Source organism: Somniosus microcephalus, chromosome 8 (genome assembly GCF_052327205.1).
Source record: "Somniosus microcephalus isolate GS21.2 chromosome 8, FLI_Smic_1.0, whole genome shotgun sequence".
Lineage (NCBI taxonomy): Eukaryota > Metazoa > Chordata > Chondrichthyes > Squaliformes > Somniosidae > Somniosus > Somniosus microcephalus.
In genome coordinates, this window is record NC_140994.1 from 133,855,931 (window position 1) to 133,870,362 (window position 14,432).

A 14,432-nucleotide genomic window follows, 5' to 3' on the forward strand; every position below is an offset into this window, starting at 1 on the left:
CAGGGGGGTGTAGCTCCTGGGCCCAGTGGCGTCCAGGCACGCGGGAAGGGTCGGGCAGCACGGCTGCCTTCTCCCCAGAGGGGGGAAGTGTTGCAGGGGAGGGCAGTTGCTGGGCCCAGTGGCGTCCAGGCACGCGGGAAGGGTCGGGCAGCACGGCTGCCTTCTCCCCAGAGGGGGGAAGTGTTGCAGGGGAGGGCAGTTGCTGGGCCCAGTGGCGTCCAGGCACGCGGGAAGGGTCGGGCAGCTCGGCGGCCTTCTCCCCAGAGGGAGAGTCCGCCCTCCAGTCCGGAGACGGTCCTCGCCCAGGAGGTGCGCCTCCTTGATGAAATGTCCGCGGCCTCGGAGCGGCGCCACAACGAGTTCATGGGGGTTGTGGGACAGTTGCCTCAGGCCATTGAGTCCCTGGCTCATAGTGTGGCCAATTTCGGGGACTCACAGGCCAGGGGTGTCGAGCAACTCGCGGCAGCACAGGCCAGGGGTGTCGACCAACTCGCGGCAGCACAGGACGCGTGTCGCGAGTTCATGAGTGGTGCCGTCCAGACACTGGCTGATCTGATGCGGGCACAGACCAGGGCAGTTCGCGCACTCACTTCTGCCACACTCGCTGTGTCACGGAAGCATCGCCAGGGCACCCGCCGCCCTGCTGCAGCACAGCGGTCTGGCCTTCACCAGATTGCTGCGCTTGCTGCAGTGCCAGGCCGGCCGAGTGCCAGTGTCTCTGGCGACCAGCGAGCGCCTGGCATCAGCCAGCTTGCCCCCATTGCTGCAGCTGCCACTGCCACTCCCCCAGCCAAGGTGCGACGAGCTGCTGGAGAGACTGATGCTGGCCAGCCACAGCTGCAGCAGTCAGCAGCCGGCCCCTCCAGGGCCGGACCTCGTCTAGGCCGACCCCCAAGGGCATCTGCCGTCACGCATTGTGCCCCTCAGGAGCCTTCCCCCAGCCTTGCAACACGCACAGGGCCCAGGTTGAGGTGGAGCAACAGGTCGGGCAGGGGCCGGAGAAGCCTGCACAAGGACTCGCCCTCTCGGCACACCAAGTAGAGTGTGTTGCCAACTGTTTTTTTTATATGGGGGTGTTTGTGTTCTGGAGGGGGGGGGCTTATTTTGGTAAGGCCAAAGATGAAGGCAAATGTTTTTTTATATGGGGGTGTTTGTGTTCTGGAGGGGGGGGGCTTATTTTGGTAAGGCCGAGGATGAAGGCCAATTGGAAGGACAATTTTTGTTATTCCTCCCCAGGTTGTGGGAGTGAGATATGTTTTTGACTGTTTTTTGGGGGTCTTGTCTGTTTTTCTGTTTCATGTGGGAAGGGCCCTGAGTTTGTTAAATAAAGCTTTTTATTTATTCAGCTTGTCCAGGTGTCATGTTTCAAGTGGTTGTTGCGTTAACCGGCTGAGGGCTTGCGGAGCGGCTGCATTCAGGTGCGTTCATTGCCACAAGCCATTCCCTGACAGGGGGCCTAGAAGTGTCGTTCAATAAGCCGCCGGTGGACGGCCCTTGGACCTTGTGGCTCCCTCCTGGGCTGGTACTCCTCCTCCTCCTCCTCCTCCTCATGGTCCTCCTGCTCGTCCTCCTGAGGTGGTGGTCCAACGCGAGGTGGCAGTGCCTGAGTCCTGCGGATAGCCAGGTTGTGCAGCATGCAGCAAACGACGACGAACTGGGAGACTCTATCCGGCGAATACTGTAGAGATCCGCCGGAACGATCCAGGCAGCGGAACCGTTGCTTGAGGACGCCAATCGTTTGCTCTATGATGTTCCTTGTGGCTTGATGGCTTTCGTTGTATGCCTCCTCCGCAGGGGTCCTGGGCGCGCGGAGCGGGGTCATGAGCCATGTACACAAAGGGTAGCCCTTGTCCCCAATAAGCCATCCCCTTGGTGGAGGCTGTGCCTGGAACATGTCAGCCACAGTAGTCTGGCGCAGGATAAATGCATCGTGGCTGCTTCCTGGAAAGCGGGCATTGACAGCTAGGATGCGCTGCCTGTGGTCACACACCAGCTGTACATTGAGGGAATGGTAGCCCTTCCGGTTGCGGTAATCCTCGGCATTGTCGATAGCTGCCCGCATAGCCACATGCGTGCAGTCAATGGCGCCCTGCACCATGGGGAAGTCGGCGATCCTGCCAAATCCGACTGCACGCTGCTCCTGCCTCTCTAGGGTCATGGGGAAGGAGAGGAATTGGTGTCTCCTTGCAAAAAGGGCATCGGTGACCTGCCGGATGCAGCGATGCACGGCGAACTGGGAGATGTTCGCTATGTCCCCAGCAGCGGCTTGGAAGGAGCCGCTTGCATAAAAGTTCAGAGCCGCCGTGACCTTCACTTCCACTGACAGAGACGTCCTGCACATCAGCTGTGGACACAGATCTCTGTGAAGCAGCTGGCAGATCTCTGCAACCACCTCCCTTCTGAAGCGCAGCCTCTTAACACAATGCGCGGCAGTCATGGTGAGATAGGACACCTGCTGCCGGTATTCCCTGAGTGGGTAAGGCCTACGTTGCCGACGCCTGATGGCCCCTCTGCGTCTAGGCATGGCTGGCCCTCTCACACAGCGTCTGCGAGCCCTTCGCACATAATGCTGGAACTGAGGGTTGGAACCCCATGCAGCCCCCATAATAAACTTGCAAACAGTGAAATCACAATGAGTCTAATTTCCAAGCTCTGGCCAGAAGCCAAAAATACCTCTCCTATGTTGTCCCAAATCAGTAAGGTCTGTTCCTTGGTCTCTGTCCAGAAATCCAAAGCACTAAAGTCATGGCAGCAAAATGGCTGGCCTTTATAGTTCAGTCTAAGTGCCCTTTAATTAGCGCTCCCCAAGGCCCGCAGGGCCTCTGCTGCGTTCCAGTTCACAGTTCTTAACAGCGCCACGCCCACATTGGGCAGGCGCCACTGAATTTCCGGTTTGGGGCGCACAAACAGCGTTGCACGACGAAATGACGTCATAAGCTGCGCGCGCAGCTGAGCGGGCGCAAACACTTTGCGCCGGCGCTAAATGTCAACTGAAGTTGGGCGTAGGCGCAGTTCGGACTGCGCCCGGGCGCTAAGTGCCTAGCGCTGGAAATCTACCCCTCTTAAGGCGTTAACGGCTGGCGAACGCTACTGAATTTCTAGGCCCTGGAGTTTTTAAATGTGCACTGGCTTTGCGCACAGCACACCTATTAAAACTAGACATTAAGGGGGAGAAATTCGGTATCGCCCATATTAAGGCACGAATATCGGCCGGGCACAAAGTTTAGCGCCCGGCGCAAATTATCGCCGCCGGCTGCAAAATTTGCCTCTCTTGCTCCTGGAGGTGATTGGAGCGCTAAATCAGGCGCTAAACAACTCTCTTAAGGCGCTATGCCCGAGGAGTGAGGCACTACCTCAGAGAGCGGGTGCAGCGCAGGTGCTGTCAGTTAGCGATTGAACACAGACACAATGGCGCCGGTGAATTCTTAAAGGGGAGGGTTGCTCTTGCTCTGCAGCCACGCCCTGCTCACTGGAGCCTTGAATCTCGGCCTGGACAGACCTGTGGCTAAATCTTTCAGCCAGGGACTATGGAGAGGGCCAGGGAGCGAGCACAGCGCTTCAGCGAGCATGCCTTGGAGGCTCTGGTTGGCGCAGTGGAGCGCAGAAAATCTCTACTGTACCCAGAGAGTGGCAGGAGGCCTTTGCCAAGCGAATACAGAAAAGCGTGGAGGGAGGTGGCTTACAGAGTGACCTCAAGCAGCATGGTGTCTAGGACCCTTGTGCAATGCAGGAAAAAGTTCAACGACCTCACTCGGATCGTTAGGGTGAGTGCCTTTTTTCAAAACCTCCTCACCCCTCCATCTCCACCTCACTTTATGGCCAGAGGGTCTTGAAAGCCCCAGTGCCCAGCACTCATCCAACACCTAATGGCCCTTTCATGAAACACACACGCACATTCCACACTTTGCATACAGTAAGGGCTATTCAACCATGGGAGGCATTTCAGGCAAGATCATGGCTGCATACAGTAAGGGCTAGTCAACCATGGGAGGCATTTCCAGCAAGATCATGGCTGCATACAGTAAGGGCTATTCAACCATTGGAGGCATTTGAGGCAAGAACATGGCTGCATATTTGCTCAGACGCCGTCCTTTTTCTTGCAGGCCAAGCTGGCTCATAATAGGAGAAAGCAGCAACGGACCGGTGGAGGGCGGCCGCACCGTCAAGCCCTCAGCGATCTTGAGCAGCGCATCCACAGGATTGTGGCAAGCCGGATGCTTGGTCCCGTCGCCACTGGAGACGCCAACCCCGTTCTGGACAGCAATGGTAAGGCCATCACCTTTCTGTCCTCTCTCCTTCCACTTGTTCCTCACAACAGCAGCCTTCCACTTGTTCCTCACAACAGCAGCCTTTGACACTTTCAATCCAAATCAGTACATCGCTGCACTCATGTCTCCCTTGCTGCCACCCTGTCCTCACGCTAAAGCCACTCTTGTACTTCCCTGCTTTCAGATGGTGATTCACCAGGTGAGGAGACAGGCCCTCAAACTGCCTCTGGGAGTGAAGCTGAAGGCGAGGAGGAAGAGGAAGCTGGACCGTCAGCGCAACCCTCTGCTGAGGCAGCCCATAGCCATACTGGGGACACGACTTCCCTGGAGGGGAGCGGGGGGGAATGGTCTGATGAGGGTGAAGCTCCAGGACCCAGCGGGCTGCAGCAACGCAATGGGGGTAGGGAAGCTCGGGGGCCTTCCCCCCGGACGGAGAGTGTGGCCTCGAGTCCTGCTGCACTGAACGTAGACGAGGAGTGTGTCCTCGCTGAAATGAGTGCCCAGGCGGAGCAAAGGCACACTGAGCTCATGGCTGCAGTGGCAAGGATGCCCGAATCCATTGAATCACTGGCAAGGAGTGTGGAGCACTTCGCTGGCGCACAGGGGGCTGCCACGCAAATGCTAAGTGCTGCAATGCAGTCAGTGGCTGGCCTCATGCAGACACAGATTGAGGTCACGCGAGCACTCACTGCTGCCACCCTCGCTGGATCGGGCAGATTTCCCCGGGGCTCTCACCGCGCCGCAGCAGGCCAGCAATCTGTGCTCCAGCAGATTGCTCCGCATGCTGAGGTGCTACCCCGTCAGAATGCCAGTGTGTCGGTCGAGCAGGGAGTTGCTGTCCTCGCTCAAGATGACAGCATTCCTGCTGCCAACACTTTCACTTCTCCACTGCAGCTGCCACCACCTGTAGGACAGACTGCTGCCGCCCATGCAGAGTTGAAGTAGTCAGCAGCCGAGCCCTCCAGGCCCAGAGCTGGTCCAGGCCGTCCCTCAAGGGCATCTGCAGTCTCAGTTTCTGACACTCAGCAGCCTTCCCCCAGCCTTGCTGCAGCCACTGGGGTCCCATTGCGGAGGAGCTGCAGGGTGGGAAGGGGGCAATTTCACAAGGGAGGCAGATCACCCTCGAAGGGCCAAAAGTAGGAGGAGTGGCAAAATGTTTTTCATTGTTTTATTGAAGGCTGAGGTTCATGGTCAAATTTTTGTTACTGTTTTGGACATTGGGGTCGATTTTCTGGCAGCCGTCGGGCGGCTTTTCATGCGGCCGGGGGCCGAAAATTGCCGAAAAGGCGGGTTGCGACCCCCCCCCGCCTGATTCCCCGCCCCGTCCGACTTTCGGACCGCCATTTCTCTCCGACCCAATTCAGTCCCGCCCGCCGCTGGCGGGACTGGTCGTCGGAACACTAATGAGCAATTATTACCTTGTTGAAGTAGATTTTCCAGGGCCATTGCGAATTTGGGGCTTTCCCCACATGAAACACGCCTGCGGGGAACCCCGCTGATGAGACCTGGTGTGAAAACAGTTGGCTTGCTTGCTTGCAGCTGCAGGTCAATGAGGGCTGAAGAGATTTAAACAGGCAGCATTTGCAGGCTGCAGGACCTTGTTGATGAAGGCTTGGGGGAACTTTTTGAAGGCTTAGGAACAGCTGTAGAAAGTTGGAGCCTCACACACTTCTCCAGTGTGAGCTCCTGGGAAGCCCCTCTCACCACCCTAACTCAGCGCCTCCTCAACGGTGGCATCTGCCAGAAGCATGGGAGGCCTTTGGTACCTTCCCTTCCTGGCATTAGAGGATCTCCAACAGCAGAGGAGGCTGGAGCAACTCCAGCAACAGCATCACCAGCAACAACAACAGCACCAGCAGGAGCGGCAGGCTGCGGCTCACCCACCTGAGGCAGCACAGGCCAGAAGGGGTCAGCGCATGGAAGGCCGTCGGCGCAGGAGATACCCCCAAACAGGATCTACAGACACAGGGTCAGCTACCTCAACATGACTGAGCAGCAGTGCCAGAGGTGGCTCCGACTTTCGCGAGAAGTTGTGACTGACATCTGCGCAATGCTGCAGCAAGACCTGGAGCCCAGAGCAACAGGTCCACACTACTTGCCAGTGGCCATCAAAGTCACCACCGCACTCAACTTTTATGCCTCAGGCTCCTTCCAGGGATCAGCAGCAGACATCAGCGGCATCTCCCAGGCGGCCGCACACACTTGCATCAAACAGGTCACCGATGCCCTCTTTGCCCTCGCGCACAATCACATCCATTTCACCAGGGATTGCGCAAGTGTGAGGGCGCGAGTGCGTGGATTTGCTCAGCTGGCAGACTTTCCAAGGGTGCAGGGCATCATTGACTGCACACATGTGGCCCTTAGGGCACCCCACCAGAATCCTGGAGTTTTTGTCAACCGCAAGGGCTTCCACTCCCTTAATGTTCAGCTGGTGTGTGACCACAAGAAGGTGATTTTGCATGTTTGTGTCAGGTTCCCTGGCAGCTGCCATGACTCCTTCATACTGCACCAGTCTACTGTGCCTCCGCTATTCAGTCCGCCAAACGAACTTCAAGGATGGTTACTTGGAGACAAGGGATATGCCCTGCGCTCTTGGCTAATGACGCCGTTGAGGAGACCAGCCAGCGAAGCTGAGGAGCGCTACAACTCCAGCCACATTACCACCAGATGCATTATCGAGCAAACCATCGGATTGCTGAAGATGCGCTTCAGGTGCCTCGATAGATCAGGTGGAGCCCTACAGTACTCATCAGCCAGTGTCTCCAAAATTGTTGTGGTATGCTGTGTGCTTCACAACATGGCACAGCGTCGTGGCTTGCCGATTCCGCAGGACCAAGAGGCTCCTCACAGAGCCGCCTCGGATGAGGATGATGCTGAGGAGGAGGAGGAGGTCAGAAACGAGCATCCTGCAGAGGCCCGCCAACCAGCGGCACCAGTGCGCGAGAACATTGCTGGGCGGAATGCAAGGAACGCACTCATCCTGGGCAGATTTGCGTAGTCTGGTACATCAAACACTGCAGCCTCACTGCTTCTGAACTGACCATGGACAGTGGCCCATGCCTGCACTTTCCAACAACTTTGACCAGCTTGCAGTCATCTGCAAGTTATCCTAAGGCCTCTATGTGACATCCCCATTCGTCAAATGACAGACGCCATAACTGCAGCAGCTGGCACCAGATTTTTTATGTACAGGAGATGATGGCATTAAAACTATTTACAAGACTGGATGGTGGAATAGTTATGTGAATGTGAGCATAGAGAGAGATGGAATGGGTAAGGGTGCATGGATGTGACTGTGAAGTGGGATGTGGAAGAAGAGATTGCTGAAGCTGAGTGCTGTTGGGGAAAGGCAATGGGATCAGGTTGAGGGTGATGGAAACTTCATACTTGCTTTCCCTGTGTCGTGAAGGTTATGGAAGCGCTTCCTGCACTGCAGCCAGGTGCGACGGGTGACACCCAGAGAGTTTACCTCTGCTGCCACCTCCATCCAGGCAGCTGTGGACTCTTTGGGAGGCCTCTTCCTCCCTGAGCGAGGGTAGAGGACCTCCCTGTGGGCCCTTACCCCATCCACCAAGGTCTGCAATGACGTCTCGTTGAATTTGGCCGCAGCTCGGCCTCTGCCGCTGGCAGCAGCTGGTGCAGGCTTCTCTGCCATTGTGCAAGAGTGGTTGAGAAGCCTGCAGAGGTGGAGAAGCTTGCTGGACACTTTGAAAGCACCACGAATGATGACATCATACTGTGGGGATTTCTGACTCGAATTGGACAATTAGCAAGGCTTCCCACATGCTGGGAATTAATTGGGCACTTGAGGGAAAATTGCGTGGAGCTGGCTGACACTTTTTTATGTGTGTCAGAAACCCCACATTCGGGGAAACTCGACCATTTCCCACACAAGCCGAAAATCGGGGCCATTGTCTCCAGGTTGTGAGAGCCAGTTATGTGAATGACTGTATTTTTTGATGTTTCTTTCTATTACTTTGTCATGCGGAAATGAGACACAGTTTGGGAAATAAAGAAGTGTCTGTATTCAAAATGTGCATGTTTGGTCTTTGCACTCATTGGTGCCTTGAATGGCTTAGGGGTTGCGGGATGGTTTCAATCAGGTTGTTTGAATGGCAGAAGCCATTCCCTCAGAGGGGGCCTAGAAGCGACTTGCTATGAGCCTTTGATGGACGGCCCTTCCAATTTGTGCCTCCCTCCCGCCTTGGTGCTGCTGATGACCATCCTCCTCATCCTCCTCCTCCTCCTCCTCTCCCTCTGCTGGTGCTCCAATGTCTGGTGGCTTTGGCTGGGTCCTGAGGATTGACAGGTTATGCAGCATGCAGCACACAACAACGAAGTGGGAGACTCGCTCAGGCGAGTAATGCAGGGCTCCTCCAGAATGGTCCAGACAGCGGAACTGTTGCTTGAGCACGCCGATTGTGTGCTCAACGATGTTCCTGGTAGCTTGATGGCTCTCGTTGTATCGTAGCTCAGCAGGGGTGCTGGGCGAACGGAGCGGGGTCATCAGCCCGGTGCACACAGGATATCCCTTGTCCCCGAGAAGCCAACCTCCTGGGTGAAGCGGTGCCTCGAAAATGTCTGCCACATAAGTCTGGCGCAGGATGAAGGCATCGTGGCTGCTGCCTGGAAAGTGGGCATTGACAGCGAGTATCAGCTGTCTGTGGTCACAGACCAACTGGACGTTTAAGGAATGGAAGCCCTTTTGGTTGCGGAAATCCTTGGCATTCTCATGCGGAGCACGCAAAGCCACATGCGTGCAGTCAATGGCGCCCTGCACCATGGGGAAGCCCGCTATCATTGCAAAGCTCATTGCGCGTTCTTGCTGCTTGTCCGGGGTCATGGGGAAAGAGATGTACTCTCGTCTCCATTTAAAGAGGGCATTTGTGACCTGATGGATGCAGCAATGCACCGCGAACTGGGAGATATTGGCGATGTCCCCAGTAGCAGATTGAAAGGAGCCTGTGGCATAAAAGTTAAAAATATTCTAATGCAATTACAATGTGGAAAACTGTTTGGAGAAAGAAAACAAGAGGCAAAATGGTAGGGGATAGATTTTACTGCAATTTTCGCAACTGTTCATTCGCTGAGTACTAGTGTACACAGAGAAGAGTAAATGGCTGGGAGGATGTTACAAAACTGGAATACAGAAAGAGATTTCAATCATTTGGTTTGCAACCAATTTTTCCATTAACTTCATTAGTCATCAACATTTTAGTAGCTCTGACTTTGAATTACATTATATGATAAGAACATAAGGTTACATAGACATGACGCTAGACCAAGGGCTTATTTTTTAATTAGAAAATGCAATGTGAACTATTTTCATAGGACAACAAGATAGTGCTGTATAGAATGATAATGTATTCTGGATTCCAGGGTTATAATACCCCTATGCATATACTGGGAAAAAAGTAGTCTTAAATATTCCTAATTGTGTGTTATATTTGAAGGCAAACTGAGACTTTTTCATGAGAACATGCACAAGCTGCATTTTAAAGAGGAAGTTATTTTGGTTTATTATAAGTAATAACTGAGAACCTATACTGAGGGTGAATGGGTGGCCGACGAGTTAATGTAATGCCCTTTCACCTCTGGAAACTACATTTGATTTTAGCCCAGACTGATGAGTGAATAGTCTCCTTGCTGCAGGTTTTATGGGAACTACATGAAAGCAGTTTACATAAACCCTAATACGATAGCAAAATACTGCAGGTGCTGGAAATCCGAAATAACAACAGAAAATGCTGGAAAAACTCAGCAGGCCAGGGCAGCATCCGTGGAGAGAGAAACAGAGTTAACGTTTCAGGTCGATGACCTTTCATCAGAACTGGAAAAAAGCAGGAAAAGGAATAGATTGTGAAGCAAATTAGGGACTGGGAAAAGGGGGAGGGGATGAAAGAACAAAAGGGAAGGTCAGTGATAGGATAGAAAGCAGGAGAGATTAAGAGACATTGAGAGACATTAAGAGATATTCAATGCAAGAGGAGGTGGTAATGGGACAGGTTAAGGAATAAAGGATGGCCCTAGATGGGGTGTGAATTGCACTGGCAGAATGAAGGACAGCTGCCATGTGGGAGGGAAGAAAAAAGGCCAAACAAATTTGTGGATAAAAAAAGAACATATATGATAGGGGCCGAGATTATGATCTGAAATTGTTGAACTCTATGTTGAGTCCAGAGGGCTGTAGAGTGCCTAATCGAAAGATGAGGTGCTGTTCCTCGAGCTTACGCTGAGCTTCCGTGGAACAATGCAAGAGGCCGAGGATGGTGAGGTCTGAGTGGGAATGGAGTGGTGAATTAAAGTGACAGGCCACCGGGAGCTCAGGGTCCCCCTTGCGGACTGAACGGAGGTGTTCCGCAAAGTGGTCACCCAACCTGCGTTTGGTCTCCCCAGTGTAGCGGAGACCACATCATGAGCAGCGAATACAGTATATTAAATTGCAGGAAGTACAAGTAAATTGCTGTTTCACCTGGAAGGGGTGTTTGGGGCCCTGGACAGTGGGAAGGGGGGAGGTATAAGGGCAGGTGTTGCATCTCCTGCACTTGCACAGGAAGATGCCGGGCGAAGGGGAAGGGGTGCTGGGGTGGTAGAGGAGTGGACTAGGGTGTCGCGGAGGGAGCGGTCCCTACGGAATGCTGAAAGGGGAGGTGAGGGGAAGATGCGTTTGGTGGTGGGATCACGCTGTAGGTAGCGGAAATGGCGGAGGATGATCCGTTGAATGTGGAGGCTGGTGGGTTGAAAGGTGAGGACAAGGGGAACTCTCATGGTTCTGGGAGGGAGGGGCAGGGGTGAGGGCAGAAGTGTGGGAGATAGAACGGACACGGTCGAGGGCCGTGTCAACCACAGTAGAGGGGAATCCTCGGTTGAGGAAAAGGGAAGACGTGTCGGAAGCATTGGTGTGGAAGGTGGCATTGTCAGTGCAGATGTGGCGGAGACAGAGAAACTGGGAGAATGGAATAGAGTCCTTACAGGAGGCGGGGTGGGAGGAAGTGTAGTCCAGGTAGCTGTGGGAGTCAGTGGGCTTGTAGTGAATGTTTGTCAATAACCGATCCCCAGAGATGGAGACGGAGAAGTCGAGGAAGGGAAGGGAAGAGTCGGTGATGGACCATGTGAAGGTGAGGGAAGGGTGGAAATTGGAGGCAAAGTGAATGAAATTTTCTAGTGCAGGGCGAGAGCAGGAAACGGCACTGATACAGTCATCAATGTACTGGAAAAATAGGTGAGGGTGGGGACCCGAGTAGGACTGGAACAAAGAGTGTTCCACATATCCCATGAAAAGGCAGGCATAGCTAGGACCCATGCGGGTACCCATAGCAACACCTTTGATTTGGAGGAAATGAGTGGAGTCAAAGGAGAAGTTGTTCAATGTTAGAACTAGTTCAGCCAGGCGGAGGAGGGTGGTGGAGGATGGGGACTGGTTGGGCCTCTGTTCAAAGAAGAAGTGGAGCGTCCTCAGGCCATCCTGGTGGGGGATGGAGGTGTGGAGGGATTGTACGTCCATGGTGAAAAGCAGGCGGTTGGGACCGGGAAACTGGAAAATGCTAAAGTGGCGGAGGGCGTCAGAAGAGTCGCGGATGTAGGTGGGAAAGACTGGACAAGGGGAGAAAAAATAGAGTCGAGATAGGAAGAGATAAGTTCCATGGAGCAAGAACAGGCTGAAACAATACGTCTACCAGGGCAGTCCTGTTTGTGGATCTTGGGAAGGAGGTAGAAGCAGGCTGTGCGGGGTTGGGGAATTATGAGGTTGGCGGCTGTGGGGGGAAGGTCTCCAGAGGAGATGAGGTCAGTGACAGTCTTGGAAATGGTGGCTTGATATTCGATAGTGGGGTCATGGTCCAGGTGGAGGTAGGAGGTGGTGTCGGAGGGTTGGCGTGCAGCCTCCGTTAGGTAGAGGTCGGTTCGCCAAACAACAACAGCACCACCCTTGTCAGCAGGTTTAATGACAATGTCGGGGTTGGATCTGAGAGAATGGAGTGCTGCAAGTTCAGAGGGAGGTAGGTTGGAATGAGTGAGGGGAGCAGAGAAATGGAGACAGCTGATGTTATGACGGCAGTTTGCAATGAAAAGATCTAGAGAGGGTAAGAGGCCAGAGGGAGGGGTCCAGTTAGAACGGGAATTCGGAAAGCGGGAGAAAGGGTCAGCCGTGCGGGGAGAAGCCTCCTGGCCAAACCCTATCCCATATCTAGTGGTGAACACAAAATTGCACCGAATTCAGCACAGTTGATTAATAAACGGAATCATTCAGAGACGCCACTTAGATAGCTGGTGTGGGAAGTGGTAACGTTCATATTGTTTCAGCAGGGCTTGCTGTCCTGAGACTGAGATTAAGTTGTATTGCTCAGGCAGAGTAAAAAAAAAGCTTTAACTTTGAATCTAAGCATCCTATACCAGACCAGAGTAGAAAAAAAAATCCTCTATCATCCTCTACCTTGATGAGAACAAAAAGCACTCCCTCAATATAGTATTACCAATTAGTAGGGCTATAGAGCAGGATGTTCTCACATATGGTAAGATTTGCCACGTACAACAGGGCTGTACTCTGACTGAGAATGTCCCTGTTATGTATCCTCGCTGATCATAATAGTTCATCTAATCGATACCTTTTATTTTTTCTTGGAGTTTTGTAACAGGATGTGCTCTCAAGATAGGGCCATCTTCATCTGAACCGTTAGCCCATTTGAATTTGTCCTTTCCAAACTGTTCAATCTTCTTAAATAAGTCCAGTGTACTGGTTTCCACTATCCATCCTGGCAGTCGATTCCAGCCACCGAGCACCTTCTGCATAAGGAAACACGTGCTGGTGCCTATCTTAATCTATCCCTTCACAAGTTTGAACCACTGCCATCGTGTCTTGCTGCCTTGGCATATCTGAAAGTATTGTTCCGGATTTCTCCATCCCATTAGGTGTCTTACAAATTGCTCAAAAAATCTCTTCTGCGATGTCTCTTCTCGAAGCTGAAGAAAACTATTTATGTCGGTACATAGGAACAAGAATAGGCCATTCAGCCCCTTGAGCCTGTTCCACCATTCAATTAGATAACGGCTGATCTATCTCTTAACTCCACCTATCCACCTTGGTTCTATAACTGTTATTAACTTTGCCTAACAAAAATCTGTCAATTTCAGTTTTGAAATTTTCAATTGACCCCCTGCCTCAATAGCTTTTTGGGGAGGGAGTTGCAGATTTCCATTGCTCATTGTGTGAAGAAGTGCTTTCTGTTATCACCCCTGAATGGCCTAGCTCTAATTTTAAGTTTTGCCCCCTTATTCTGGACTCCCCCACAGCTCTTCATAGCTTATCCATCTAACACGGGAGGCCAGCCTTGATGCTGCCCTTCCACGTCCATAACATCACCCTTCTGTGTCCCCGCCTCAGCCCATCTGCTGCTGAAACCCTCATCCATGCTTTTGCTATTACCAGACTTGACTATTCCAGTGGTCTCCTGGCCGGACTCCCATTTTCCATCCTCCATAAACCTGAGTTTACACATAACTCTGCTGCCCATATCCTAACTCGCACCAAGTCCCATTCACCCCTGTGCTCAATGACCTACATTGGCTCCCGGTCCACCAATGTCTCAATTTTAAAATTCACATCCTTATGTTCAAATCCTTCCATGGCCTCACCCATCCCTAGCTCTGTAACCTCCTCTAGCCCTACAACCCTCCAAAAAATTGATGAAAAGGGAAAAAATAGAATATAAGAGAAAACTAGCAAGAAATATAAAAGCAGATTGTAAGTACTTCTACAAGTATGTAAAAAGGAAGAGAGTAGTGTAAAGTCTGTGGGTTGTACGGTTAATAATGACACAGACTTCAGGAGTAACAAACAAACAGGTCTTTACTATTCCAAGGTCAGGGCGAATCTGCCCCAGCAATCTTGCCACAACACTTATATACTGGTGTGGTCACTATCGGTATTACAGTATACAGAAGCCAAACAAATAGTGCCACACCTAAAGTAGTTCTCTTAAAGGTGAACGGTTACATTCAATAGTTCCCTTAAAGGTAGACGGGTACATACACTACAATCCTCCCTTTTTAGCTTATTACTTACAGAGTCCCCGTTAAACATACATATCTTCAACTTCCTATAAAACAAATTACAGATATAATCTCGGTGGAGTCAATGTCATATAAAACAATTTACAGATATAATCT